Here is a 24,727-nt window from a genome sequence, read left to right as displayed (position 1 = left end):
GACCCAAAAGGTTAGAGTCTTGGAGGGACAAATTTTTATCTTTCATAGCAAGAGTTATTTTAGGTACTAACTGGGATCTCACAAGAATTACTTTTTTTTCCGAAAGATGTTGGGTTCAGTGACCCAATCCTCTCTCCTTACAGCTTAGATGTAGAAGGGATGTACACCCTCTTGAAGTTCTACCATCCTTTCATACTATCAACTGAGAATCATGCTTCCAGCCCTTGAGTTTTATCTTTGGGGGGAAAATGTATTCTTTCTTTCCAACCTACCCTCCTTCTTCTGCCTCTGTGTGCTCTGGACTATCCATTGCTGCAGGGTGACCATGACAGTGTCCACACCCAGTATAAATTCATTCTGTGCCTGAGATGAGAGGTCATTAAACACCTGTAGAAGCCCAGAGGAGAGCAAGCAGCAAGACTTAGGACCTTCTAGTGGAGCCCACTCTTCAGACTGACCCATTTCCCACAGATGGCGTGTTTATGAGGATGTCTAACTTATTAACCATGTTCTTCATTTTGCTCATAGGACAATTGTTTGCAAATGCTTTCATGTAGTACTGATTCACTAAGCTCACAGTATCCCAGAAGCCTAATCTTCCCATCTAGAATCCTATTGAAGGAGAGATTAGATGAACTTTCACAGACTTGGCTTGTTGTTCCTCAGTGCATACTTTTTCTCAGTAATCATGGCTTCATTAAGTGCTAAATGATTTATTCTCATAATAATTCTTCTGGAATATTTCCTGGTGCCTTATGTTTGCAAAGTCTGTCAAAGCAAGTAGTGGATGTATCTGGAGCTATGAAAGATTAAAAGATGCATGCTCCTAAGAGGCTCTGTAGGAGGCTGGTGGTTTTGTAGACGGAGGGAGTCATGGAGATTATATGAAATTTTTTATGTGTCATTGCCTGGAATGGCAGTAAAACTAACCATCAGCCAGATTCTTCCAGACTCTGCCCGCAAAGGTTACTATGAGGTCATGAAGCATGGTGTGCCAATTGTTCCTTTGTAAAGGAATTAGGATTAAACTAATAGAACGGTTCACTCGAAGGCATTTTAGAGACCATTTAATTGGATTCCAGAATTTCGGGCTTAGTGCCCTGTGTTAATGACCCATAGCATCTTGAGAAGGAACACAGATTGGATGGTAGATATGTACATGTGCCTGCACACACCAGCTCACACATGCTCCTGTTGACACACATACAATGTGCATGCTCCTTCCAAATTGCTGTTCTCTTCTATTGTGAGCTGTAGGAAGCATGTAAGTTGTAGTTATATTGATGATACTGTTAAATGCCAATCAATTATGAATATGCAAACTTTCCTATAAAAATATTCCTGGAAAATTCCTGAGCTATCTGCAGCATGTTATGGATAAATACAGACCATCTGGAGTTCTGCAAACACCAGGCTTAGCAACAAAGCCACCTTGTAAAACCGTTTGTGATCATTTTAATATGACAAGCCTTAGGCTTGGCTCAGCGAATTTTGTGCTCAGCATTCCTGAAGGACCTGGAGATTTTCCATTAACTTCTGGAGTTTTGTTGCCTGCTGTGATGGTTTGCTTTCCCTGAAATGTGCCAGGGAGCTAAGTAGTTGACAAAACCCCAGGCGGGAGCAAGTGTGTGCATTTGTACGTGTGTTCACACTTGGTAATCAAGCCCTATAGCTTCCTGATGTTTTTCGCCCTGTTGAGTAGCAGAAAGCAGGAGAGGGTAAAACAAAACAAAATCTGTCCTCTTCACCGTTCAGCTAAACTTAGGAGAGAAAAGTTGGGGTAACAAACTCCTGTTTCAGGAGGCAAAACCCCACAGTGATTTGCGTACATGTGTCCCCTCTGCAGCCTACCCGTCAATGAGACAGTGAACTTTACCAGGCCTTGGAATTTCTAATCCACCACTCTTTTTTTTTTTTTTGTCATTCCAAGTTGCTTAGAAGTCGGTTGTGCGCAACCTCTCCTCCTGGCCACATCACTCCTGGCTGAGGGCAGCATTTCTGGAATGAAAGGTCATCCTTCCCTCCACATCAGCGCTCCTGGCCAGCAGCCCGGAACACACAGCATGCTTCTCTCTATAGCCTGTCCATGAGTGGATACTCAGGAGAAAACGCTTTCCCAAACCTGCAAACCATTGCTGGTGGAAGCGTCTTCTCTCCTTCCTGCAGATAAATCTTGTCCACTTCAAACTCCCTGCCCTCTTTGTCCCCTTAGGGAGGGTTGATCAAGAGGGCAAAATGAACAGAAGGAGGAACAGGAAAAGAGGGAGGGGAGAAGAGGAGAAAGAGAAGGAAGAAGCCAATGGTGGAGGCCAGGGGCAGGAGGGTGGAGGGAGAGGCAGCAGCTGGAGGCGGGAAACTGCAGACTGCTTGCAGAGGGAGCTAGATCAGAGTCCTTCCTCCTGGCGTCTGCTTCCTCTGGCTCCTCCGCCTGTGAGTGAAGGACACTTGGGGTTGCAGACTATTGAGAACCTGGTTAGCTCATCTGTCTTCAAAACACCAAAAAGGTTCGACTGGCTCTTGTTCCTGAGAACAATCCAGATAGAATACTTGTTGGGCCAGTTTCTGGCACTATGGCATGCTCTGGAAACCCCTCCCTTCTGTGTGGGCTTCCTCCTCCACCTTGCTTCCCTCCTTTCTCGCGAAAGATGCCAAACGATAGCCCACAAAAAGGCCTGGCTCTCACCTCGGGTGAAGCAGAAGCCTAAGGCTTGTTCTGACTGGACCAGCCTGGAGCCCATTACCATGAACACGAGAGCACTGTGTGCTGACGGGTTTTGCTCTGGGTGTGCCTGTCGCCTCATGTCCTTGGGATGGAAGACAGACTGTGATGCACCCAGACTCAAGAATCGGGAATAGTCATTCCCACCCAAGCCTCATGGCTGCTCCACCTTGGAGCAAGAATGGAAAGTTCCGCTGACCTTTAGGAGTCTTCTCCGATGGTTGAGGGAGGCCATGTGTTTCACAGTCTGTTGATTCATTAGATCCAGTGTAAACCTGAACACCCACATTCTAGGTTGGTTTGCAATGATAACAAAGTCACTACAGGGACATGGCCTGAAACCTCAAGACCTTACTGTTTATTCTTCTTGTTGTTGACATCTCCGTCCCTAGCTAAATGGGAACATTCACTTTCTCCATAAATCTATCAATTAGTCATAGTGGCTTGATAATTACCTGGAACAGGAAGGCATGCTTGGATGCTCTCTGGAAAGGATCCCAAGAAACGTGAGACAATGACTGCTGGGAAATTGCACTGTTCCTGCTAGATGAAAAACTCTTCCCAAATAAATTACACTGGGTATCAGTTGCAATTTGAAGAGGCACCAGACCGATCTCCACCTCTGCTGGCTAAGGCGTTGTAGAAAAGGTACCTATCTTTGTTTCCTTATCTGTAAAATGGATTAAAGGGATTTAAATTTTCTAGAAGAATATGTGGAACAGTAGTGCCCAGTGTTGCTGTTTGTTTTCTTCAGAGAGAAGGCATGGATACAGACAAGGAGAATTCTCACAGGGTGCAGCTGGAATTGTGCCAGGGTGAACAGTTTTGGAGATTGGGAGACAGAGAAAGGCATAGAGACCAAGAGCAGGTGCTAAGTGGGGCTATATTTAATAGGATAAGGAGTGAGTATGGCAGAACAGGCCTGCAGTGCATTAAAACCTAAATCAGAATGGTGTCATCTGGAGCCAGTGGTGGCCCGTCCAGATGGGTTCCTGGAAAGGGTGTGTGCTTGTGGGCGGGCCTTGAATGCAGAGTAGACGGCTTGCCCATTTTCTACCTCGTGTGCTAGATTTTTGGGAAGCACCATGGCAGGATGGATTTATTGAGAATATTCATCGAACTCAGTGCTCAGGAGGGGTTAAAGGAGAAATAAAGAAGGTATCCCGACATCTCAAGCTGTCCTGGTGGCTCAGGATGCCACTCATCGAAGCCAGGACTCTGACTCCAGCCCCTAGTTGCCCGAGTCCTCTGGCCAACATGCTGCTCCTGGCACACCTTCCTGAGCTGAGGGAGTGATCTGTGGGTCAACCCACTTCCAGCAAGCAGAGCAGAGAGCCTTCCAGTGTGCTCAGGGGCCATTGGAAAGGCTGTAGACCAGCAGCAGGAGCACAAGCGAATGAAGAAAAGGGCCCTGCAACAGGGTTCAGGATAGTAGACAGGGCGAGGGCACGGGACCCCAGGCTCCCAGTGTTCAAGCCCTCTGGGGCAGGAATGCTTTTGTCTCCTAGACAGGAGTGGCTGGCTGTCCAGGTGGAACACAGGTTTGCATGACCAGAGCTAGTGCACAGGAAAGAGGGAGCTAGCCTTGGGAAACCCTGGAGGCAATGGGCTGGGGGCGGGATGGGGGGCGGTACTGAGTTTCGTAACGGCTTGGCATGTTTGCTGAACGATTCTGGCTGTCTGCCTGGCTCTAAGCTTCCTGCTCTTAGCTCCCCAGATGTGTCACGGCCGAAGGAATGAAGTCCTAAAAGGCTGCGACTCAGGCGTCCCCAGAAGCCCACTTTGGCCAGTTAGCCTGACCAAGATGTGAGCTGTCGCGCTTGTGAGGCCCCGCATGCAGCACGGACCCGACCCACGTGCTTGCTTCTTTAGGGAAAGGAGAAAAGGCCTTATGGCAGCGCTGTCCAGGACTGATTTCAGAACGCACTGTTGTTTTTCGGTTAACTCAGCAGCTGAGCTTGGAAAGGAAATCTTGCAGGATACCCTGTTTAGCAGCTCCCGCTGGGCCTGCGGGAGGAGCGGTGAAGAGCACAGACGGTAAGACAACACACTATATGGCAAGGTTTTGAGCCTACATGGGTTCCCTCTTTTATTTTTCACGTTCTTACACACCTTGGAGGTGCTTGGGGGGAGCAATAAAATCTGATGAAGATCATGTTGTATGGGTTTGTTGGCACAAGATTTTGAGGATTTTAAAATTTATTTATTTATTTATTTTTGGTTTCATGGCCTTGTAGGCACCTTGAATCTTAAGATGTATGCTTCTGAGTCCTATTAAAGAGTTTGCCTGCAATTAGCTTTGTTCTGTTCCATGGTAGGTTGACTCTGAGGCACTCAGGGCATCCATGTTATAGCCATGGGCTATTTGTAAGCCATTTGGAGTTCCATGAACTCTTTTTGCTAGACAGTGAGCTTTCTTTGATAAAGGATATGGAAGCAAGCCTCTCATCCCGTGCTGCCGATGTTAGAACTGAGACTTGATCATTTTGCAGTAAGCTTCCCTAGGGCTGGCAAGGAGCTCATCTCACTCCTTGTCTGATGGCAAGATTGTCCTGTTATTAACACGCATGCGTTGCTTATTCTAAAGTTATAATGCATTGTGTTGGTGAGAGTTGGTCTTGGGTTTCCTTCAAAAAAGTCTTGAAAAGTAATCGTGAAAGTGAAAGCGTAAACATTTTCCCCGGCCCCAGGCCTCTCCAGTGCTAAACTGATAAACTGTCTGTGACCCCTGAGTGTCTTACATACCCTGCCTCTCAACTTCTTCCTGGACACCTTGACCTTTCTCATCCCAAGCAAAGGTGTTGAGGGAGGGAATAAGAAGATGGGACAGAATCTGAAAGATTAAGGAAAGAGAAGATCCAGAGAACAAAATGAGACTGATTGTTCAGTTCCACTTGGTTGCAACTCCTTATTGCTCTTGTGCAAGGTGTTGCTTTTGCACTGTGAGGATGCGACATGCTGGACGGGGACGAGGAAGGGAGCCTGAACCAATGCGGCAGGGGACCAAGGCGCTCTGGGAATCTAAGCATCCATCCAGCAGGTGGCTAGGGGACAGTACAGGTGTGTTCAGCTCTGAGGACTTGAGTTCACAGTGAGCAACAGCTTTGCAGAGACAGTCAGAAATACTTCCTGGAGTGAATTTGATGGTTTGAACAAGGTGCTGGATTTTTAATAGATTTTTATTGTGTTTCTGATTGAAACACGCAGTTGTTAATCTTTGAACGCACAGAGCTTATTGTACATAGCTGATCAGTGAACTCAGGGGTACAACATGACAAAGGTAAACTTCTCAAATATGTCTTTTAAAAATTTACACTACTGATGGGCATTTTGGCTGCTTCCATGTTTTTGCAATTACTGATTGTGCTGCCATAACATAGGAGTGCATGTTGGTTTCTCATAAAACAAGTGTTCTGGATATATTCCTAGGAGTGCTATTGCTGGATCATACGGTATGTTGATTTTGAGTTGTTTGAATGTTCTCCATACTGATTTCCATAGAGGCTGTACCAGCCTGCAGCCCCACCAGCAGTGGAGTAGGGTTCCCTTTTCCCTGCAACCCATCAGCAGAGGATTGGATAAGAAAGCTATGGTTCGTCTACTCCATGGAATACTACTCAGCTATTAAAAAAATAAAATGCAGTTCTTTGTGGCCAAATGGGCCAAACTGGAAACCATAATGCTAAGGGAAATGAGCCAATCCCAAAAGGTTAAATACCACATGTTTGCCTTAATTTAAGATGATATGATGTTATATATAACATGTTATGTTATGTATGCTATATGTTGTGTATAAACTAAAATTGAAATGTCAATGAAGTGGTCACAGAAGGTGGTTAAGAACTCGCATTTACTTTTAACATATTGGTTACTCATTACTATGTCAATTAATTCCATAATGATGTAAATTTTTGCTGATGGTATGTTGGAGCTTTTAATTGATCGGGATGATACTCTGCTGGCTCTGTCTTCAGACCAGAGAGGGTATACCTAAGAAGCCATTGAACTTGACTGGACAATAAGGTGCTGGACTCTATGTTTGGTATATGCTTGCAATGGGGGAATCTCAACTGAACTTGAGCTGTGGTTATGCAACAAGGTGGAGGAATGCACCATGGTGGGAGGGTTTGGGGAGGGGTGGGGAGAACCCAAGTACCTATGAAACTGTCACATAATACAATGTAATTAATGAATTAAAAATAATTAAAAAAATGCTTGGAAAAAAAATTTACACTAACACGGGGTGCTCTGTTGTGGAGCAGTTGGTCAAGCCTCAGTTTGCCATGCAGGCATTCCATATCAAAGTGCTAGTTCGAATGCAGGCTGTGTTGTTTTGGACCTAGGTTTCTGATAATGTGCCTGGGAAGATAGCAAAAGTCAATGCCAGTGTTTTGTTTCTTGTCACCCATGTGGGGAAACCCAGATGGAGTTTCTAGCTCCTGGCTCGGCCCGGCTTGGTCCCTGGGGTTACTTAGGGAGTAAACCAACTGTCGGAAGACCTCTCTTTATCTTTCAAGACAAATAAATTTGTATGAACAATTTTATCAATAATACATGCTCATGATCAAGGATAGAATTTTGAAAAGATAAATATATTTATTTGTATAGATAGATATTTTTTAAATGTGGAAAATAAAGACATACCACTGTGAGATGAGCACTGGTAACATTTTGGTGGGTGTCTTTTTCCTTGAACCCATTTACATGTGAAAGAAATGTTCTCATCCAGCTTGTGTTGTTTTCTTACCTGATTTTATCTCCTAGTAATATGTCGCAAACATCTTGCTGTAGCAATGACTTCCCTTCTAGAAAAGGTTTCTAATATAATTGCACAATTTTTAAATTATGCTGGCGGTTATGTTGATGATTTTCTTTCACAGGGTGCTAACCTGACAACTGGTGAGAGACGTTTTGTTGTCTTAACTTACTGTGAGATACATTGTGGCAAACAGGTTTTGGCTTCTTTTTCTTTCCCGCTGCTGTCAGGCTCTCACCTTTCTTGTTCATTCATGGCCAAAAAAAAAAAAAGTCTCTCTTACAGTAAGTGGCTTTTGCCAACCTAGTTTCTGAGCTCTCTGACCTCATTTAACATCACTCTGAAGGTCTAGGCAAAGTGTGGGGAAATCAAACGCTTCTCCTCTGGCTTTTTGCTGGCTGAGCCACCTGCGACAAGCCTCGATGTTTATAATGTTATCACCTGTGTAGGTATAAACTTTAGAAAGAAGACCTGTCCTATCCACTGCACTGGCAAAGCAAGGAGAGAGAGATGCCTTTTGTATAAAAAACCCATGTGCCATAATTGTTATAGTGTTGTTACAAGCATAAAGTTGACTTCCAGTTTAGCCTTGAAAATACAGTGTTTCTTCTGGCATCAGGAGGGCATCTGAGGGAGGAGCCTGAGCAACTCCTCTGACAGGACACGGATCCCGCAAATAAGCGCAGGAAGCATGGAAGGAAACAGCTCAGAAGAGGTTATAGAAGGTGTCCCACTGGCATGCATTTGGCATGGGTTGGGGGCGGACCAGGCTGAAACAGCTCGCGTCATCCACTGGCAAATCTGAACGCCGGAGCATGGTGTGGGTCGAGCCAGGTTCGGTCGCGACAAAAGCAGTACACAACTCAGGATGCCAAGGTGAGGCTGCCTGTGCCAGATGTGACCGCAGCACCCAACCAGCACACGTGAGAATCAGAAGGGAGGGACAGACTTGACAGGGGCAAAAGGGGTGGTTCCCTTGCTGGATAGCTGCTCCCGCTGGAAAGCATGAGCTGGGATGGGGATAGACCAGACTAGGTAGGGCTGCAGCACCTGTGCGCCTCATGTGGACCAGATCAGGGAAGAGCCAGGATGGGCGGACTGTTCCTACTAGTGCCAACAAAACTAGAGGGGGTGAGAGCTGTCGGGATTTAACTGGAACAGAAGCTGGCACTAGGGGCTAGTACTGTCAAGTCCAACCACAGGGCCACCTGGAGACAGCATAATCCGGGAATGAGAGTGATCTGGGAGGGAAATAGTGGGCTCCTCCCTCTTGGGTTACCACTCCCTTGGGAGGGCACAAAATAACTAAGACAGGGGCTGGGGTGGCTAGACAGAGAGGCACTCAACAACATCTGTGAGGGCTGGATAGTTGAGCTGGTTGGATGGAACTAAGCTCCAATACCCTTTGACATTTACGAGAGCCAAATGAGATATGGGGCAGATTGAACTAGCCTGCTACACATACTGGCAAATCAGGGCAGGGGTGGGCCTGGTGGGGGTTATTTGGGGTCACTCTGACTAGGTTGCAGCTCCCACTGGTTTGTGTGATGGCCGAGTATGGGATGAGCAGTACCAGGATGGATTGCAACACCCATTGGTTCCAGTGGAAGTCGGGGCTGAAGACAGAACCAACCCAGCAATTGCAACCACCGGCTGATCGGGGAGATGGACTATGTCAGGTCCAGTACTTACTAGTACATACAGGAATCTGATCTGGAAACACCTCAAAGTTTCTTTGGGGATCCCCTCAACTAAAATGGTGGACTCAGAACCTTAACCAAGAATAAGACGGAAGATAGAACAGGTCGATCAGCCACCACAGCTATATGTTGGCAGCGAAACACTGGACAAAGGGAGACTCTATGATGGACTATGTCAACCAGTAGATTATTCAACAGCCTCATTGTGTCTGGAGTGGAGAGATTGGCAGCAATGCATAACTGGTGAACTACTGGGACCACTTGAGCAAGGATCTCAGAATATGCCCTACATCCGGGACCTGGGGTGGGTGGGAGACTGGGTGGGGCTTCTCCTTAATATTCCCTTTAGCCCTTGTAACTTTTTACCCTAATCAACAATGTAAAGATTGCCAAAATAAAATAAAATAAAAAAAGAAAATACAGTGTTTCTGGAGAACTACCTGCTGAACTTTTGACAGTGCCTGCTAATCCTAAACTGGAAAGGTACATGTATGACCATGTTTTGTGGTTCTCAGATTCAGCTGCAGACTTGATGAGCTCCACAGCACGTAGACACACATCATTCTGTTGCTCATTTGTCCATTTACCCAGAGTGCAACTGTGCCCGCCTTCTCACTTTTCACCGTCATTGCCCATGCCCTGGCATTGACTTCTGGTGGACTGAGAGTACCTTGAAGGCAGGGCCTGTCAGGTGAAGTTGGATTTCCACAAGCTACAGACATACTATGTGATTAAGGGCTGTTGCTGCTGATGATCGTGCTGTTGGCTTGGGAATAGTTAGCATTTACAGACTCTTTGTTAAGGGAACAGGCACTGTTTTGAGTTCCTTCCATATACTATTTCTAGTCTCTGTTTTGCCATCTTGTAAGGTTGGTACAGGATCAAACAATCCAAAACCCAAAGCATTTTGAGTGCTGACAATACCCAACGTCTGATGGCTCAACATACACGAACTTTGTTTCACTTGCAAAATCATTGAAGAAAAATTTTATAACATAAACTTCCAGCTAATTGATGAAACAAATGCATTTCATGTTTAGTCTTGGGCCTTCTCTGCACGAAGCTACATTATACATGTACAAATACTCCAAAAGGCAAAAACAATACATTTAAAACACTTCTGGTGCCGAGCATTCCAGAGAAAGGACACCCAATGTGTATCGGTTTCTCAGCTCCTGGCCCAGCCCAGGCACCACTCAGGGAAGTTCAGCAGTGGTCGGGAGTTGCCAGCTGGAGAGGAGAGCCATCAGTCCACACTTAGTCTATTGACTTGTGCATCATACTCCAAGCTCTGACTCCTGATTTCAGCTTCCTGCTCATGTAGACTCTGGTCAGGAGTAACAATGCTTCATCTTTCTGCTTCTCAAACAAAACCATCATCGAAGAAGAAATCTTACTTATTTTTTGGCTAAATTATTTGATGGTATTTTGAAAGTTTTAGATTTTCTGAGCGAATGGCACATGCTTGGTTTGCTTTGGGACAGACCTCACAATTTCGAGGTCCATCCAGTGAAACCTCCCTCTATTCTTTGCTTCAATCATCCCTTTCTCTCTTCCTTATCCATAGTGTCTCCTATTAGTAGTTTCTTGCATAAGGATTCTTGGAAAAGTTCACGGGAAATGCCTATTTTGGAAATACAATTGCAAGTTTTGAAAACATTTTTTTGCATCCTAAGCTTATCTTTTCTTTTAAAGATTTATTCATTTTATTACAGCCAGATATACACAGAGGGGGAGAGACAGAGAGGAAGATCTTCCATCTGATGATTCACTCCCCAAGTGAGCCGCAACGGGCCGATGCGCGCCGATCCGAAGCCGGGAACCAGGAACCTCTTCCGGGTCTCCCACGCGGATGCAGTGTCCCAATGCATTGGGCCGTCCTCAACTGCTTTCCCAGGCCACAAGCAGGGAGCTGAATGGGAAGTGGAGCTGCCGGGACTAGAACCGGCATCCATATGGGATCCCAGGGCTTTCAAGGCGAGGACTTTCACCGCTAGGCCACGCTGCCGGGCCCCTAAGCTTACCTTTCATTCCTACTTTCCATGACCCTTTTCAGATATTTTCTGTGTCTCTTTCGTCTTAATGGTATGCTGTATTCTGTACTTTGTTCTACATCTGTATTTATTAAGCTTCATTTTTTGACTGTCTGGTAAATGTTTACATTGTTTGTGATCTTTGACTATTTCACCAATGTTGCAATGAACCTAGCATTTTGCAAAAGCACAAATCAATGCCTCTGTTGGCTAAATTCCTGGCAGTGGAACTTCGGAGTCAAATGTGCATTTGTGATATTGACATCTGTTGCACAATTGTTTATCTACCTCTCCCCAAGTTAGATCAATGAACGCCCTAGCCAGGCATGTCAGAGAGAACCTTCTCTCCCACCGACTTGTCAGCATCACAAGCTAATAAACTGGTTTCTGTTACATTACAGTCATTGTAGAGGGGAAAGAAGTGAACTCGTGTGTTTTAAACTCATGGCATGACTGAAGTTGGGCATCTGTCCAGTTAGTTTAAAATCATCTGTGGTCATCCCTTTCATTTACCCAATGATTGAGTGTGTGTTCAGCAGTGAGATGCTACGGTGGTTGGGAAGATCTTATTGTTGCCTGGCAGGGCTGCCCAACATAGCCAGGACATCGTTGCTTGAGTCAGCATCTGGTGAGAGAGAGATAGAGAGAGAGAGAGAGAGAGAGAGAGAGAGAGAGAGAGAGAAAGAGAGATGGCTGCCGACACGGTGGCTAACTGTGTCAATATTCACATTAGCTAAATTGTCAGTATTCCAGGAGGTGAAGAACCGGGATTTGGGCTTGGGCTGTAGGAAGAAGCCGGATAGCCAGAGGGCATAGGGACAGAAGCTTCCAGTACTGTTGGAGGAGGAAAAAGATCTGCATGTGAGGACAAGGTGAGCTGGAGGCAGAGGCCAGATGAGGGCGTGGATCTGGATTTCCATCTGCGTTTCAGATAGATTTGCTCATGAGGTGAGTCAAAGCAGTCAGAGTCTGCAAACTCTTCTTTTAGATTGTACCGATATTAGGAGGTACCATTCCTATGGACAGGCCACTGTCCACTCTGCACATCTGATGTGTGAGAACCTGACAGGGATGACACTGGAAATAGGGCTGGCACCCAAGATCCTGTGTCTTGTACCCATCCCTCCCATCAGCGGGAGGCAAGTGACAAAGCTTTGTTGAAACATGGCCATGGAGACATCTTGCAGAAGTACCTTCCATATTGTTCCCAGAAATAACGCTGAATTCATGAACGACTTTCTCCTTCACCGTGGCATGAGTTCTAGAATTCGCTGATCCTTTGGACATGTTCATATTGTGTGCTAAGCTCAGTGTTGGCTGCTGGGGGTGGCGAGAAGAGGTGGGGAAAGGAAAAAACAGAAGGGTGAAGAAGGTCCAATGGAGCTTACAGTCCTGCTGCGAGACAGCGTCCGATGTCAACAATCCCCAGGAAGGCAGGAGGAGTATGATGGGGAGGAATTTAGTGCTGACCTGCCCAGTGTAGGCCACTGGGCAATCGGCCTTGCAGACCGCTTAGTGCTTATAGCTGCTTCAGGGATCTGAGGCCAGGGGAAAGCTGCAGGTGCAATTTCTTTTAACTCCTTTCCTTCAGGTATTCTGCTGTTATCTTTCTAAGTTTAGGGGGTGAAGAGTTAAGAGGTTCTCTGAGGACTGTTCAGCAGGCATCACATGAAGCTAAGACTGTGGGTCCCAGGACTCAGGCCTTGGAGCTCTGTGCTCTAGAAACAGAGCAAAATTTCTCCAAACCCTTATCATCACATCAGCCTGGGGGAAGGCACAGAGGAGAGACTCACCTTCGTTTATGCCTCATCTTTCATTCTGATGCCTCTGACTCTGTTGTTATGGGGTTACTTATAAGAGATGAGAATGGGTATATTGGATGCCTCTAAGCCCAGAGATGCTTCCAACTTGTGAAAAAAAATGCAGGAGACTGAGACAAAATGTTATTGACTGGACACTCAGCATCGTCTCTGGGCCAAAACTGTCTTGCATGGTCATTTGTGGCCTGAGCCAAGTGGAGTTCATGTGTGTGTGAGGGTGTGGTGCTGTCTGGACTGAAGATCCAAGGACTGGCCCCCAAGGAGGTGTTGATGGATCAGGCTTCCATGGATATGGGAACACAGGGCAGGATGTGGGAGACTGCAAGGTCAGCCAACACTTTGGTGAACTTTGCGTCTGGTTCAGGAAAAAGAGATAGGGCTGGCTTCTGAGAAGGAGATCCCCATAGATGAATTCCAGGTGCTCCATCCAGGCAGGATTGCCCTAGTATGGCCCAACTCGGTGTGCTATTATCAAACAATAGTGCCAGGTAGCAAAAAGAACATTTGCCAAACAAAAGTCCAGAAGCGTTTGTTACATTTGAAATCCATCTATGATAATTATAAATGGAAGTAGATATTTTTATAAATCAGAGATTTAAAAAATTATTTATTCAAGAGGGAAAGGAAGTGGCAGAATATTTTTCCTTCACAGATAGTTTTGCTACATTTCCTAAATGCTCACTCCATAGCTGGGGCCGAGGTAAGCAGAGGCTGGGATGGAGGAGCTCAGCGCACATCTCCCATATGGATGACAGGGACCCAACTACTTGAGTCACCCTCTGCTGCCTCTTAGAGCGTGCCTTAGCAGGAGGCTGGAATTGAAAATGGGATGAGGACTTTAGCTCAGGAACTCTGTATGGGGCTGAAAGCCACCCAACCGGTACGGTCACCATTACACCAAATGCTTGCTCACAAGGGTTCAGACATGTTGAAGGTTTTGGTTCTGCAAAAACAGACAGACTGAATGTTTGTATTCCGCAAATGTATATGTTGAAACACTAGGTGGCAGATCCTTTGGGAGAGAATTAAGTCGATTAGTTAACCATGAGCCGGATTAGAACTTTCCTAAGAGGCCAGAGAAGAGCTCACTGTACTTCTACCAGGCAAGGATGTAATAAGGACTCCACTGTCTGCAAACCAGGAAACAGACCCTCCCCAGACACTGGATCCATGGCTTCTAGAACAGTGAGGAACAAATGCTGACAGACTGAGCCCTTGACTCTATGGGATGTTTCGAACCTGAATGGATAAAGACACTGTGTTCAGGCAGCTCCTGAGTATGGCATGACTAGTTTTAAGACTTAAATTCCTGTAAGGAGTTCAGCAAGTTTTATTCTGAGTGCTACCTGAATCAATGAATAAATGAATAGTGAGATTGCTTTAGTGAATGGCTGAAGTGTGCCTTTTTGTGGGTGTTTGCCTCTTTGTGGGTTACACTTTTTTTTTCCTAAGGACGGTGAGCCTGTCAGTGCTGTGTCACTTCTTAGTTGAGCTCAGCAGTGCTGCTTTGGATGACTGGAGCTGCTCAGACGTTTCTACCAATTACATATTCCAATGATGGCCACAAAACCAACAAAAAGCCACCATTACGCCTCCAAACGTTGATGTGGCTTCTCTAATTCATTTCCCGGAGTTAGTAAGAGGGCAGAACTTGACTGGAAATCCTGGGCGATTATTCTTAGACTTTTTATTGCCTGTGATTTTGTTTGTGGGAACTGTAGCTCTGCTCTTGGCTGGGGAGCCACTGTGCACTCACCGGGACTGTCCCAGCAGCCCTCAGCCTCGCTGCCAAGGCCTCTGCCTCACCTGACAGTTCCAGAATGAACAAGTATCAGCAGTCACTGACATCCTCTCTGTACCAGCTGGGAGCTTCATGCACAGTACCTGGATTGCTTCCACAAATTAACCATTTCGTATTTGTTCCTAAAGAAATTAAGGCTTGTGGGAGGTGGGTGAGTTTCTCTGGGTTGTAGCCAATCGATAACCATGTTCAGGGTCTGCACAAGGGGCTGTGGAACTCCCAAGCCTCTTTGCGTGTCACAGGGTGAAGGAAGGAGAGGTGAGAAGTGAAATGCTAGTTCAGCTGTTCTTTTTCAGAGGCGCAGGTGCCCCTTCACTCAGCCTGGGAGTATGTTTTTGAAGACCCCATCCTTGGCTGAATTATTGCCAAACGTCCTATCACAGCTCCAAAGTACACTGTAGAGACTGGGTTATTTTGGATTGATTATGGGACTGATCACCCACTACCACTACCGCTGTTACTGACCTGTTGTTACTGACCTGTTTCACCAGAGAGGAGCAGAACACATTGTGTTTGCACAGGAGACTATCCAAATACACTGTTGCAAGTATGTTTTCTACTGAATGTTTTCTTGCCTTCAAGCCTTTGTAAAAATGAAAAATCCTAAATTGAAGCTAGTAACTTTGTATTTGTAATGTCGCTAGTTGTGTACTGAGGGTTTTCAGAGTCCACTCAGGCCAAGCATGGGCTTCCTTCTTCAATTCTAAGAGCTATCATCCGAAGACATACAGCACTTGTAAGCCAATTTTCTTAAAAAAGTTGTCATATGCAAGTATTATCTTTTAGTTTCTGAAATTATCACTAGATAGTATTTAAGCCCACATTAACACAGATGGAATCTTATGACAATGAAGTTTAACTTCAAGTAGGAATTCAATAGGTATTTTCTGGAGTGATTAAACATTCTGCTTAAGGAAATGGGATAAACCTGATTTCACAAGTAATATCACCCGTGTGTTAAGGAATGCTCTTTAAAACTATGCAAAGATTCATACGATTTCTCTCTTAAAGGGAAAATGCATAATTACATCCAGTGGTGGTAAGATTTGTGTTGAACTTATGTGAATTAAAAAAAAAGGTATGTGAACTGCCATGCCTATCTCTTTGAAGTGATTTCCTCAAGGTTTAAGTATTTCACTAGATGAACACTGTGGGTTCCTGAACTGACTCATAAGAAGGAGAGGTTACATTTTTTTTTTTTGGCTATCATAAGAATGTGGGAGATTACAACCAACATCACTCACCAGGCTTGAATGTTTATCAGCCTCAAACGTGGAGATTTATTTCACTGCAGGATCAGAATTTTCATCATTCTTCCTCCAGCTTAAAATTGTTCTGAATGTTGCTACAATCGTTTGACATACTGTTTAGAAGATACATTCCTAGGACAGTGAGAAATGCTGAAGGCTGGAGTGGAGGCTGGCTCTCCCTTTCTTCTGCAACTAAGGTCCAATTGATAAATTATAATTTTGGTTAGAAGGGGTGGATATGAGTAAGTCTGTGGGGCTGAACTGTCCTGCATGCTTGGCCCTTGTCTGCTGGGTGAGCATGGTTGCTCTTACTCAGCAAGAAAGATCATCTTGTACAGAAAGTAACCATTCTCTGGTTCCAGTGCAGTGTGATCATCCTGACCAGCACCTGGGAACCTTCATGGTGATTAAACCCCTACTCCCAAAGGTTTACATAATGGATTTAGATATGGCTTAGATATAAAATGGTAGCAGAGCAAACTGACAAGCACATAAAACACATTCTGCCATAGGTAATTGATTACGCTGTGCTGCTAGAAGTGTAGGAGGTGGCTACACATCATTGACTCAGAAGCAAAACAGCCATCAAACCATTGAGTTACCCAAGTGAACAAGGACATACTAAGGGAAGCATTCCCAGAGTGGTTGCCATATCCTTTCTACTGGGGGGAACGGAAGTTCATTTCCCAGGAATCCTTGTCGCTGAAAGTTATCAAAGCACCTTGACCTAATAAGTGTATTTTCATGTTCCAAGTTTGTAAGGACATAAGTAGTGAAAGCATAGGCACTTTCCTTCCTTGGGCCATTGTTAAATCAGGGTGCCTTTCAGCATGGCAGCTGGACAACAGACAAGAGAGGCACTCAAGCAAGACCAAGCAGAAGTTGACAATTGCCAAGGGAGGAGAGGGAGGTAGATGCCCATTTAACCTACTTGGAGAGGTTAAAAGAAGTTTTTAGGATAGGCTTTGAAGGGTGATGAGGGGTAGGAGGAAGACAAAGACAGGCTGGTCACCAGCAAGCAAAGACCAGAGGCAGAGAAAATTTGGAAGGACACAGTTCTGTAATACAAGGATGTGTCAAGGGCAAGGAAAGAAGCCTGTTCTGAAGAGATAGGCCTGGGGGAGGGTGTGGATGAGGATCTGGGATGCTAGACTTGGTGGCCTGGGCTTCACTCAGTAGGCAGAGGGGAGCTGGTCCAGGCAGGTTTTTGACTTCCAAGGTTGAGGAAGAAGGAACGTGGGGGCTTGCCAGTGCTATCTAACCACCTCATATGAATTCTTATGAAGAAAAGTGTGTTTTACACCTCACTGTTTTTTTCTGTTTTAAGGTTTTTTTTTGAAAGGTAGAATTAGAGAGAGCATGCACACAAGAGAGATCTTCCAATCACGAGAGCCAGACTGGTCCAAAGCCAAGAGTTTCTGCTGGATCTCCCAGGAGGGTGTAGGGGTACCAAGCACTTGGGTCATCCTCTACTGCTTTCTCAGATATATTGGCATGGAGCTGGACCAGAATTGGAGCAGTTGGATCCCGAATATAGGATGCCTGCATTGCAGCACCTTACTGCCTGGTTTTAAGCTGGATGTGTTACAGAATGGCAGTTTCATCAGGGGAGTTGTGTTAGTATGTTTTTTCCTCTTCAATGTACTGTTCATCTCTCTTTTTCCTTAACTTTTAATACACTCACTGACCCTGCTCAAGCTCCTTGCTGAAAATGAAGCTTAAGAAATGTTCTCCCACCTCCTACAACGCAGAATCTCAGTCTCATAAGTCAGAACAGTGACACCCGCAAGACAAAAACACAGCGTCTGGTTTTGGATAGCAAGCAGAATAGGTACTTAATTTTTGGCCACGTTGATTCTTTAGCTATGGTGACTGGTTTTTGTCTTCTGTTTACAACTGAAAGATAAAATTTAAGGATGTGGCAAGTTTAGCATAAGGGCTGACACATCTCCAAGTGATGTTCTTGAATTAATTTCATTGAGTTCTTCCACGTATTTCAGAATTTCATTTACGGGAAAGTTTGCAACTACTCCTTATGATTAGGTCTAGGAGGGGAGTAGCGAGAGAGCAACTTCCCTATTGTTGAGATCACTAAGTTTGAAATGTCAAAAAAGATGGACTGGGGGCTTTACACTGCATTGGAAATGCTAAAGAGTTAAAAAACAATTTTAAGGAGAGCCAGCCACTTTTCTGAAATTCTCTGTGTGGACTTTTTCCATTAAAGGAAACAACTAAAATGTTCTCGGATTTTCTTTCATGGGCCCTGGTGTTTTTTTCAAGACCAAGTTAACATTTTCTTAGGATAAATTTGCATGTCTATTGTTTCTCAGTTCTGCTTTTTAGTGTTCTTAATATTAATTCTTACTTCCCTTGTGACATGTGTTTGACCAAGTTGGAAAGAATCAATTACATGTGAATCTTAGATTTGTGAGAAGAGCACAAAATATTGAGAGGTCTTGGTTTTAGTATCTTGATTTTAAATATTGGGCAATATTGTGCCATATTTGTACCTTTTTTTTTCATAAGACCACATGTTGAATTTAGTATTAGGAAAACATGCTTGCAATGCTTAGAGTGTACCAGACGTTGTAGTGTCTTCTCTGCCTATCTGTGGTGATTAAATAAATCAGCAAGCATTGGCGATGCATTGATGACCATGGCAAGCCCATTACTTGCATTTTCATGATCACACAATATGGGTATTATTATCTCCACAAACAGCTGAGGGAACCGAAGCTGATGAAGTATGCAGAGCAAGGCTGGGGGCGCTACCTGGGGCTTCTGTTAATCAAGGAGTGTTCTTGGGGGCATGGATGCTGGTGGTTTAAATGAATCACAGACATGACAAAATGAAATGGCTGAAGAAATCACTGTTTCATTGCTTCCAGTTGCTTTGGTTGATAAACGGTTGCTCGAACTTGTGTACTGTAAGAACCATTTTTGAATTGCCATTCTACCTTCCCTGGGGGGATCCCAGCTTCCTTGTATGTTTAGATGAACCTCATTCTCCAGCGTAGCAAACCTGAGGCACTTGATGCTTGTTGAATTGTGTGTACAATTCTGTACAGTTCTGTTGGGAATATGTAATATGGATTTCTCAGAAATGGTGTGTGTGTGTGAGTGTGTGTGTGTGAGTGTGTGTGTGTGTGTGTGTGAATGTTGCTGGGCAGAAACTATTGCCTTTGGCCAGCATTGTGAGTATTTAGGTTTTAAGAGTTAGCTTCATTTATTAGATCTTGGACAAGTACCAAAGTTGTTACCTCCTGAAAGCATTCATCAGAATTAGTCCTCTGTCATGGCAAAGGGTGGCTTTTAAAGTAATAAGAATACAGATATAGGTAACAAAAACTCCAAAAGGTCCATGAAAAACGCTCCTGCACATCTAGTCACAGACCTAGAGGTATAAAAAAGGAGGAAAATGGTGTTTATCTGCATCACATACTTTTTCACTTTGTGCAAAGTAAGCATGCAGCTCTCCAGGGGGCTCAGCAAAAGCTGTGGGTTGGGAATGGTATCAACCTGCGCTGAGGTTAGGTGATTCCTTGGCTTCAGTAATTCAAGAGCAGCTGGCTAGAACATGTGCTCCTCAGAGCACTTTAAAAGCATTCCCTGGTACAGGAAGGATCTTTGTACAACCTTGTGTTATTGGGGAGTTTACTAAGGAAACCAAATTGCTTTCATATTTGTCTGCTGAGAATTAGAAAATAAATTCTGTGGATTCAGAGGATTTTTTAAAAAACTTAATCCTGTGAGTATAGTTAAGTTCTGAATTGGAAGTCCAACCACACAGTTCCCGATTGCACTTGAACACTTTTTAATTGATTGGGAAAGCGAAGTGTGCCTGTGCCACATGGCTGTCTCAGCCTAGTGGGAAACTGGTTGGAAGGGGCCTAAGGGAAACTACATAACAAGCCCAGCCCACTAGTTCTCAGCTGTCAAAGCAGATTTTATTTTCCAGCCTTGACAAATTAAAACTGTGTGTATTTAGCATGTACAGCATACAAATGACATAGATATGCCTTGTGCAATGGTCTCACAATTCAGCGAATTGGCATATCCATTACCTATAGAGTTGCCCATTTTCATATAGTGTGGACGTATAAGATCAACTATTGTCAGCAATTCCAAGTGTACTGTGAAAGATCAATCACCAGCATCGATATGGCGTGCATTAGGTCCCTAAAACTTGTCCATTTGATAAATGAAACTTTGTACACTTTGAATGATTCCTCCCTCACTCCTGCTCTTGGTCACCACCACTGCACTCCCTGTAAAGCATGCTGGTGATCATTAATAATCCAGAAGACTTGGCCATGACCTCTTTTTGACCTCAGGTGGACAAATGATGTCGTGCTGAGATGGCTTAGTCCCAGTCCCAAAGCCTCCCCTGAGGCATCTGAGCTTTGATCGGTTGCTTTTCTCTATGAACATTCAGTGCTGATCTGGCTAAATCAACCTGTGTCTTGGTCAATGGTCTGTGAAGTGAAAACATTTCAGCAAGAAGACTTTGATGTGAATGCTATATATGCATTGTGTTAGTGTCTGGATGCTGTGATTGGTCATGTATATTTCATTTGGTGTGTGCTTTTTATATATGCTGTGTGAATGAATCTATGGTCTCGGGCTTTAGGTCTGCCATCAGGCCCTGAGGTCACCGAGGGTGAGGCAACGGTGTTCTTTGGCCATAAGAAGCACTGGAGACAAGCTGGTGAGGAATGTCTAATTTATTATGCACAGGTTACAACTTTTAAAGGGTAAGAAAGGGGAGGGCAGGAGGGCAGCTTCTGGCAGGTCCCCACCCACCAAGGACACTGTCATTGGCTATAAGGCATGCCTGTCTCCCTTGACCTTCTGGTCATGTTCCACATGCATTCCCCTTGACCTTCTAGCCATGTCTGAGGTCATACTCCACGTGTAGGTCTGTAAGTTGTACCTCAAGCCATGGGCAGGGAAGCTGTGGCCATGCCGAACAGGTAGCAGGGGATTGTCCACGCTATGGTGATTTTGTGTGTGATATTTGAGGATATATTGTACGTTGTGTAAGCATATATATTGTATTTTGTATGTGTATTCTCTATTGTGTATGTTGCGTGACTATGTTATATATGTGTTGCTTGAGTGTTGTAGGTATTTATGTGTCTGTGGTTTTGGGTGAGTATGGAAGTGTAGGAGGATGTGTCATGTGTATGCGCTGTGTTAGTGTCCTGTGACTGGCACATATTTTATTAGTTTCCAAGTAAACTTCGTTCAATGAAGGAAAGGACATAATACCTGACCCCATGAAGTTCAGGTTATGAACCCACAGGTGGATTGAAAAGTCCTCGAGGGTAAGGAATTTCTTTCTTGTTCATTAAAAAAAAAAAGATTTATTTTATTTATTTGAAAAGCAGACTAAAGAAGATAAGAGAGGGAAAGATGGAAATAGAGGTCTTTTACCTCTTGGTTCACTTTCCAGTTGATTGCAAGAGTCAGGATTGGGCCAGGCTGAATCCAGGAGCACAGAATTCCATGCAGGTCTCACAAGTGAGCAGTTAGTGTTCAAGTGCTTGGACTATCTTCTGCCACGTTCTGAGGTGTATTAAGAGGAAGCTGGTTAGAAGCAAAGCACCCAGGACCTGATTTCGCACTCATCCTCATCCGCCATGCCACAATGCAGGCCCCTCCTGTTTATTTTTCATCCTTCAGTTTTACACAGAGGGAAGCAACTCTGAAATCAAGTGGAGGGACTTGGTTGAGAAACAGCTACTCTGTATCTATACTTGGTTTTTGCTCTAGAGCCTGAAGCAGACACTTACTTGTTTCCATATTCTGTGCAAGTGCCACCTTCTCAGGTACAACTGAAGTACTTGGGACATTTAAGATGTATTTGGGAAGCTAGCACATGCCCAATAAGAATCTCCTAATGTTTAAATATAAAACAAATGAGTTGTGGCAACACTGTTCTATGTCAAGATCTTCAACCAAATACAGTGAAGATGATCTGTTTCAGTCACCCTTGGTAAATAGCCCTCCAGGATGTCTCCCTCTTGTTCTTGGCATTAATAATGTCTCCAGGGATTTTCTCTTGTGCTGGCATTACTTCCCTGGCTGCTGTAGAAGCCCCATCCAGCGTGGTCAGCAGTGATCACCTGTCTTTGGGTCCTCTCTCCTTCCTTCCCCCTGTGTGTCTGTTGTGATCTTACTGAGGTTTGTCCGTCCAGCTGCCCAGTGCTGTAACTACCTTCTGCAGATGACAGGCTGCTAATCTTCCACCTCCTGCTTTCTCTCTGTGTCCCTCCAGTCCCGGGATTCTCTCAGTGCCTTCGTTGGGGTCCAGCAACTTTGTCAACATCTCCTCCATGTTGGAGGCAACTCTTGAGCCATGTGGCTGAGGCCTCAGGGCTCTCCCAGAGCAGCCCTCCTGAGCTCTGCCTTCTTGGAGGGGTGACACATTGCTCTGTTGCAGTAGGAGGAGGCCACCAGCCCCACGACTGGAATTGGAATTCTACTACAACTACAATGCTTGCTTTTTTTTTTCTTGCTCTCTCCTTGGGAGCTTGTTCCAGCAGCTCACAAGGGAGGGTCCTCCGGCTTGTGTAGTTGCACCACGTCTTAGTCCATCGTTCTATTTTCTGTTACTGTAAGAGAATATCTGAGATTGGGTGATGTATAGACAAGGGGGTTGTGTAGCTCATTGTTTAGCTGGTTGAGAAGTAAGGATGAGGTAGCCTTGTCTCTTCAGGGTCTTGAGTTGGTGAGAAGATAGAAGGCAGGTGGGTGCATGCCAAGGGGTGGCTTTGTTTGTAACAACCTGCTCCCGTGGTCACCAATGCCTCTCCTGTCAAAGTGTGAAGCTTTCAGGTAACTAGAAACAATGAAAGAGTAGCCCTGGAATAATATACATCTGTTTCATATGTTAAAAATATGTAAGACCACTGTGAATGTATAAACACGGAATCGGACTACTACAAAATTGCAGGCTATAATGCTATAATACACCCTTTTAAAAGACTAATTTATTTGAAAGGCAGAGTTAGAGAGAGAGAGAGAGAGACTCGTATATTCCGTCTCATCACCAAATGGCCATGCAGCTGGAGCTGGGCTGGTTCAGGCTGAAGCCAGGAGTCTGGAACTCTATCTGGGCCTCCTACATGAATCGCAGCGCTATGAAAACACAAGTTGTCTTTGGCTGCTTCGCTTGGGAGCTGATTGGAAGCGCAGCAGCTGTGTTTGAAACTGTGTTCCAATGTGGGATGCAGGCATCAAAGCAAATGCTTTATTTGCTGCACCACAACACAGGCCGATTCAACTCTTCACCCTGAAATAAACTGTGGAAAAAGTGTTCATGTTACAGAGGCCTGGCCTTCCTGGAAGAAGAGAACACGTGGGTCAGTGACTAGAAATAGCTTGTCTGTTTGCAAGTCATGGGTTTTGTTTTTAGCTGTTGCTCAGGATTCTAGACTTTTTTACCTGTTTCTTTAGAGCATGAAGAAATCAGTCTGTAGTTCTTTTCTTATTAATTTCTTCATGGACTCATAGGTCATCCAGTAGCATCATTTTCTTCAAGAAGGTTTTTTATTTTCTTTTTTATTTCTTCAGCAACACATTGGTCATTCAGCAGCATGCTATTTAACTTCATGTTGTGGTAAATTTTCTATTTTTCTTCATGTTGTTGATTTTGTTTTATGGCTTTGCATTTAAGGGGATGTATAGTAACAGTGTAATGGAGTCTATCATATACAGATGTGAAGATACAATACAGTATGCATCTCTACTTCCAAAGCAAAGATGGACTCCCAAAGAAACTGTTAAATGTATCCTGACAGTAGGATGCTGGACTCTGCCAGTGTCCATGTCTACAATGTCAGGATACACTTAAATAGCAGAATGATGGACTTAGGACTGTTTAGGAATGACTATGCTGTTGAAATAATGTGAGGGGGGCAAATCAGTGAGAGTGGGGATTTTTTTTTTTAAGGCTGAAAGGAAATCCCAGAACCTATGGAACTGTATCATAAAACAATAGAATAAATACATTTTTAGAAACTCCGTAGGACAGGGATCACCCCACATAGACCCACTGTCTCCTAATTCCAGAGTGGAAAGATCCTTTGGGAACTTCTGGACTTGGGTTAAAGGAGCAGGTCTGTTTCTGCTTTCTGTTGCTATAACAAAATATCATGAAGGGAGTAACTTATAAAGGTTAGATGCTTTTTAACTCATGCACTAGAGGCTGGGCAATTCAGGATGACGGTTCTGGTATCTGCATTAGCACCTAGTAGGGGTTGTATATTGTGACAGAGCAAGCTTGCACTCTTGTTCCTTTCTATGAAGTCAGAAATGCCATCATGGGAACCCCACCCTCATACCCCCTCTAACCCTAAACATTTTATGAAGGCCTCACTTCCAAGTACGATAGGAACTTAGGCATCAAGTTCCTGACGTAATGCCTAAGTTCCTCTAATGGGGGACACATTGAAAGTAGCACATGTAAGTTCTCGGGCACTGTCAGTTCGCTTCTCCAGACCCTTAGATGCGGAGGCTGCTTGTTGGCCAAGAATGAGACCATGTGGTGGAGTGTCTCCTGAGAGCACCTGTGTAAACCCTGCCTCTGGGCTCTTGGGTGTGGTTTTCGTGGTGATGTCTGTCTAGTGATTGGAATGTTGGCC

General features: G+C 44.6%; 1 protein-coding gene across 2 annotated transcripts in view; it reads left to right on the top strand.

Moving 5' to 3' along the window:
* Positions 1-4,437: 4,437 nt before the first annotated feature.
* Positions 4,438-24,727, top strand: part of IL1R1 (interleukin 1 receptor type 1) — a 65,106-nt gene continuing 44,816 nt past the window's right edge. For both annotated transcript variants that reach the window (XM_058667476.1, XM_058667470.1), the window contains exon 1: positions 4,438-4,756. The gene's annotated coding sequence lies outside the window, so the exon portion shown is untranslated. The remainder of the gene's footprint in view (positions 4,757-24,727) is intronic.

The sequence above is a fragment of the Ochotona princeps genome, chromosome 8 (assembly GCF_030435755.1).
Source record: "Ochotona princeps isolate mOchPri1 chromosome 8, mOchPri1.hap1, whole genome shotgun sequence".
In the NCBI taxonomy this organism is placed as follows: Eukaryota; Metazoa; Chordata; class Mammalia; order Lagomorpha; family Ochotonidae; genus Ochotona; species Ochotona princeps.
The sequence above is the reverse complement of the archived record's forward strand: the minus strand, read 5'-3'. Positions and strand labels throughout refer to the sequence as shown.